The sequence below is a fragment of the Engystomops pustulosus genome, chromosome 1, assembly GCF_040894005.1.
Source record: "Engystomops pustulosus chromosome 1, aEngPut4.maternal, whole genome shotgun sequence".
NCBI lineage: Eukaryota > Metazoa > Chordata > Amphibia > Anura > Leptodactylidae > Engystomops > Engystomops pustulosus.
The window spans coordinates 128,919,697-128,926,103 of NC_092411.1; the positions used below are offsets into that span (position 1 = coordinate 128,919,697).

The 6,407-nt window shown below is 38.4% G+C and overlaps 1 long non-coding RNA gene across 1 annotated transcript; it reads left to right on the plus strand.

Moving 5' to 3' along the window:
- The first annotated feature begins 1,694 nt into the window (after positions 1-1,694).
- LOC140086485 (uncharacterized) lies at positions 1,695-3,631 on the plus strand. Its single transcript, XR_011849963.1, has 3 exons — positions 1,695-1,817; positions 2,904-3,096; positions 3,594-3,631. It is a non-coding gene; the product is annotated as an uncharacterized lncRNA (long non-coding RNA).
- The last annotated feature ends 2,776 nt before the right edge of the window (positions 3,632-6,407 follow it).

Here is a 6,407-nt window from a genome sequence, read left to right on the forward strand (position 1 = left end):
TATTCAATAAACCATGAAATCTAGTTGTTATAATAACCTTGAAGTTAAAGTTAATAATACCGTAGAAATTGTAGCATTCACCCATAAACTAGTGAAAACTTAAAGGGTCTGCCTCTATATGCATACTAGAGAATATATTCATAAACCGCCAAATTTTTTTTTACTGAGAACGTAGGATATTAGATTTTTAAGGTTCTCTGCATATATGTCATGGAGTGTGATCATCTGAATAACCAACATGTAATATCTAATGTCTGAGAAACACGACTAGCTAGCTGAAGTTTTCTTTGGCAAAATTTGACATTTGCTGGAGAGTCAGGAACTGGATCAGAATCAATGAGCCTTTCATTTGACAGTTGCCATATAAAAAAGGTTAAGGCAATGCAACCCCTGTGACCCTTCAGGTCTCAGTGTCATCCTCTGTCCCTCTGTCCATAAAGTATGGATGAGGATGTGATGAGTGTGATTTTGTTCTTAGGTTTCACCACACCACGAGGGTATAGTATACAGCCTGCCAGCCCCCTGTGGTATACAGCCAGCCAGCCCCATGTAGTATATAGCCAGCCCCTGTAGTATACAGCCAGCCCCATGTAGTATACAGCCATCCCCCTGTAGTACACAGCCAGCTCCATGTAGTATACAGCCATCCCCCTGTAGTATACAGCCAGCCCCATATAGTATACAGCCAGCCCCATGTAGTATACAGCCAGCTCCCTGTAGTATACAGCCAGCCCCATATAGTATACAGCCAGCCCCTTGTATGCCAAGCACATTAAAAAAAAAAACGTTATACTCACCCTCCGGCGATACTCGCTCATTCCCAATCGACAGCATGGCTCCCAATCCTCGTCGCGGCTCCTCTTCTTTCCTCTCTTTGCTGTAATAGCTGGCAGAATCGCATTTATGCGATCTGCTGGCCAACGCACACTATGGTGCAGCGGTTTCGGTGCTGATGACGTCATCAGCGGCGACACCGCCGCACCAAGGTGTGCGCCGGCCGGCAGATCGCATGGACGCAATTCTGACGGCTAGAGAAGAAAGAGAAGAAATAGAGAAGTGGAGTGGCCGTGAGCCGTGCCAAGGATATGGGCTCCAGAGGGTGAGTATTAACTTTTTTTTTTTTTAATTGACTCATGTATAAGCTGTGGTGAGGTTTTTCAGCACATTTATTGTGCTGAAAAACTCGGCTTATACACATGTATATACAGTAAATAAGCTATGATGGACAGATTCTGTGCTGCACCGTACCACTGCCGTAGGGCGCCGTGCACCCATTGCCGTCTATGGGGGACGTATATTGGCCGTATATACATCGGCCGCATATACGTTCCCCATGCGGCAGTGTGAATGAGGCCTTACATGGCTCTTTAACCCCTTTTTTACTCAAGACAGCCCCATTTTTTAACTTTTGAACACTTTAACTTATCAAAGGGATTTTGAGATATGAGATATGAGATTTTTTCGCCATGTGCTGTACCTCACGTACCTGCATTAGTTATAATGCGGCTTTCAAATCAAACATCGGTTATCTGTATTTTGAAGGAGATGTTAGAATTGAATTCAGAGATCTGAATTTTTTATTACCTTTTACTTATTATGTAGAATAAAACCTAATGTGTGGAAAAAAAATCTATAATTTTTGCATCTCCATCTTCTAAATGGTATAAAACTTTCAATTTTGGTGACAGGACCTCAAAGGCATCTGCTATGGACAGCCCTGGGGTCTTATATCAGACCCCAATTTTGCAATAGCACATATCTGCAAGCCACAAAAACTCTGCGCTGGGTGCCAATCAAGAATCAGAATCTCCCTGCAGGTATTTAACATGTCAACACCCAGGATCAAAGTTACATGAATGGGTATAACTGTGATCATAAAAAATATAATTCAAGCTCTCCGATATGCGATTAGGAAATTTATTTAGACATACGGACAGTTTTAATTTCTTATATGAACATATTCGGCTGACATAGCAGCCTTTATCAAATACTGAAATAGAAGTATGAGATATAGAAATTATGTTGCTGAGTGAATGACTCGGGAAACAAATAGATAAACATAAGAGCCATAAGAAAGATTTAATTAATGGTCCCAGTAAACAGTGAATCGAGTTAGAAAGTAGTGTGACTTCTGGGAATAGTGCAGCTGTGCTCTGGGATATAGAGAATAAAATATATCCTTTCAAAATAAACCCTGTACCCCAAAAGGGTTCAATAAATAAATTTTATAAATCATTTGCTGCTATATTATATATTTCAGAATTACAGAAATACTGTTTGAGCTCAGCTATCATACAAACAATGAGCAGCTTGTAAACAAAACTTCCACAAGCAGATGCCTATTAGGGTGTCTGGTTAATAATTATAGATGGCATTTAAATTTGCTACTGTAATACAGACATGAATTTCATGGTAGATAACATGAGGTATCGAGTAAGTAAATTATGGCTAGGTGCTGTGTGGACAGCAGTCAGGGTGGTAAGTATTGTTTTATTATGTTATGTTAGCTGGAAAACACCATTACATGCGCAAACAGCTAAGCACAATGGGGGTCATTTACTAAGGGCCCGATTCGCGTCTTCCCGACGTGTTACCCGAATATTTCCGATTTGCGCCGTTTGTACCTGAATTGCCCCGGGATTGTGGCGCATTTAAAAACTGAAAAAGTGTCGCTTGGGGAGCGCTTACCTTCACCTGGTCCGAGGTGGTGCATTCCGGCGCGATGAGATGACTTTCAGAAGAACTACGTTCATAAATCCCGGCCGGACCCGAATCCAGAGCAGAGAACGCGACGCTGGATCGCGACTGGACCGGGTAAGTAAATGTGCCCCAATGTATTTTAAGCAAAAACACACTTTCTTCACCCAACGCTAAAATGTACACTCTTTTTATCTGCCCATTAGAAGGAAACTGAAAAGTTACATTTGACTTAAAGGAAATGATGCTTTTATGCTCCTTATGCAAATTATCCAATGATGGGAGAACCATCAATTATGCATATATCTATTGGATAACTGCAACATCAGACAATAGTAACGGACACATTTGAAACCAGAAGTTTACGGATGTCGGATGATGTTGATCATAGATTCATTGGTAAGTTGAAATCTATGTATTATGATAAGCAGCCCAATCTAGGACCCACCACTCCATCTTACACAGTCATCATCCGAGGGAAGATATCATCCTCCACTAGACAATAGACTGTAAACAAATGTGTGTTTCAATTAAGCACAGCAGCATATCTATATGCTCTAAAGCTGTTGTTGACTCTGTAGGGATACTTTTGACAAGGTTAATGGTAGCACCGAAATCTGTCAATTTTTTCTTACATATCAAAAAGCAATGTGGTTTTCTAGACAACATTTGTGTTATGCAGAATAGAAGTATTTACTAAAGCAGACATGTTAAGAGAGCTGACAGTCCTCTTTAATTTTAGAAGGTCATATTTAGTTAAGGCATAATACTGACATTTTCAAATATCATTATTATACCTCCTCATATTTGCTCTTCAAGCTATTCCTTTTCAAAATGATTTAACATACAAAAACTTCCACTGCTGTAGATCTCAGTTTTTTAATATATCTATATAGGTGTCTCTTGGTGCCGGCTAAAGAAAATCCTAAAACAGAAGATCAATAATATTAGCTTTCTAAAGAAGTTTTATATCATGTTGTTACCAAGGGCATAGAAGTCCCTCTGGAGGCCTTAAATGTAACATGAATGAGCATAAAGCAGAAGGGAGCTGGCGATAAAAGCAGATCTTTCATCAAAGCTTGCAAGAGGGAATATTAGAGCTTCCCATACACTGAATACATTTGGAAAATATTGAATAACGATAATGCTTTTCCTTTACTTCACATTTTTCTTTTAATACAATAGATGGAAGCTCTAGAGGTTAATTAGGTAATTATGGATTACTTCTTTCTATACATATGAATCTCCTTTTACCTTCAAACCTACCTAAAAGAACATGGGTACGAATAACTTAAATGGGTTTTTGGTCTTTCATACTGACATGGTAGCAATGTGCAAATAGAGGAGATCATGCTTTAGCTATGATGTACTCAACCCATACTCAACTGCAATGGGGTTTAGCCTGGTGGGCTTTAAAGGATCGGGCCATGTTTTTTTTTTTCTTTGTTGATATGAAATAAAACAATGAAAAAAGGCTAGGGCCATTGAAATGGCAGAAATACAGATAGTGTGGCCTGATACTAAATCCCCCTAAACAAGCTCTACTTACTTACTCAATCTACCTTGGTGTTGGTCTCTTCCTATGTCATAGTGCAAAGCACGTACACAACAAGAAGGAGAAAACAGTAGGTAAGAATAGTCAACAGAGCAAGGTCACAACAGATAGGGCAAACACAAAAATACTCAAAATCCCAAGACAGAGACTATCCAGAAATTAACATACAATTCACTAGCAAGTTGTAGAGCTGACTAGAATACTCCATAGGTAGCACTGAACTAAATGTAAGAAGGCTATTTATGTGAATCCAGAGTTTCTGCTCCAGATGATTGGTGCAGAGATCTGTCCATCACTACAGGTTAATGATTGCTGTATCAGAGCTAAGCTGCAGGAGGAGATGGGTGTCCTGCAATTCAATCCAGACAGTCAGCAACCTAAGGCTGTGTTCAGTCTGACAATGAACAAGTAAGTACACATAAAATCAACCTATATCAAAGGATTACATCCAGGTCAGGTATAAACAGTGTAGGAGGCGACAGAGGGTCATAGAGTATACATATTATGATGGTAATTGAGAAACAACACAGTTTGCTGCAATGATCCGATGACCAGGTATCACACCTGGACCCTGGATATTATCCTTTTGTATAGGTTGATTCTATGTGTTCTTACCCGTCTCTTCATCCGGACATCATTACGTATATATACTCTTGATTACCGTATATACTCGAGTATTTTTTAACTTTTTGTGCTAAAAATTCCCCACTCGGCTTATACTTGGGTATATAAAAAAAATAACTACTCACCATTCCGAGGTGCAACCTTTTGATCACTTTTTATAAATTTTTTAAAAAAATTTTCAAAATGGCAAATAAGTTCCATTTTCGACTTTGGGCGTGATTTTCCATTACAATGTTAAAAGCAGTGATAAACCGTTATTATATTTTGATAGATCTGGCATTTTCGGACGCGGCGATACCTAATGTGTTTATGATTTTTACTGTTTATTAATATTATATCAGTTCTAGGGAAAGGGGGTTGATTTGAAGTTTTCATTTTTTTATCATAATTTTTTTTATTTTTTTAATTTTTACTTTTACTATTTTTCAGACTACCTGGGGTACTTTAACCCTAGGTTGTCTGATCGATTCCTCATTCATTACAATGTGCAATTAGCACATAAGACATTTGGTCTAGCTTATGTCAAAAAAATGTAGCAAAATTGTTTACACCAAACAATGGTTTTAGACACCTGCAAAAGATGGGCCAAACACTGGCACATTTTTCAGGTGTGAATGTTTTAATAGACATTTTTAAAGTTTGAATCTATGTAAAGCAGTTCACGTTCTTAAATCAGGCACAGTGTAAGAAAGTATGGAAAAACATTGCGCTGGATGTGTTTCACACACTTTTGGTAAATCTGTATTATAATATTTTACTGAATTATTTGTTTTAGAATATTAATATTATTAAATCGCATCATGGTTTTATGAACTACTTAATCTTTGCAATTGTGGAATTGGGAATCCTTTCACAGCCAAAATTAGGCATACACAAAATAATCTGCAATATATTAAAATGTTATTCATATACATGCAAAAATAGATATGGTGTCAATCCATATTCTGAATATATCTATGGCACATTGAATAATTGAATTGAAGAGGGCATCAACAACTAAGCAGCACACAGTTACACCTCCTGCAAAATCAGCAGATGCATATTTGCCAGGCAACTGTACTATATCTGTGGAGTAGCAGGGTGACTGGCAGCTAATAAAGGTTACCTCAGTTGAAATGCAAAGAAAATGCATTTTTAAGAAAAACTCATCACAATTATTTATTCGGATTCACACATGTGGCACTTCTATCGTGTCTCCTGTTTCCCCTTTTGATCTATTGCACTGCCGATGAGGATTACCCCTCAGCTGTAGGAGCCACAAATCGGAGCAGCCACAGGACAGATAAGAACTCTCTACATCACTCCTTGCCGAAATGGATCTCCTCACAAATCGGAAAGAGATCAGACGTCTAGAAGTACAAAGGAGAACGAGAAACTCCAATGGACCCGATGCAAAAACTGCAAGTAACACCTCTGACTATGATTTACTGGCTTCGAAAGACGAGACTAGAAAAATGAATGACTTGTTTAATGAACTAGAAAACTCAATGAAAGATGAACTTATGCATGAACTTGATATCATGTTTTTGGA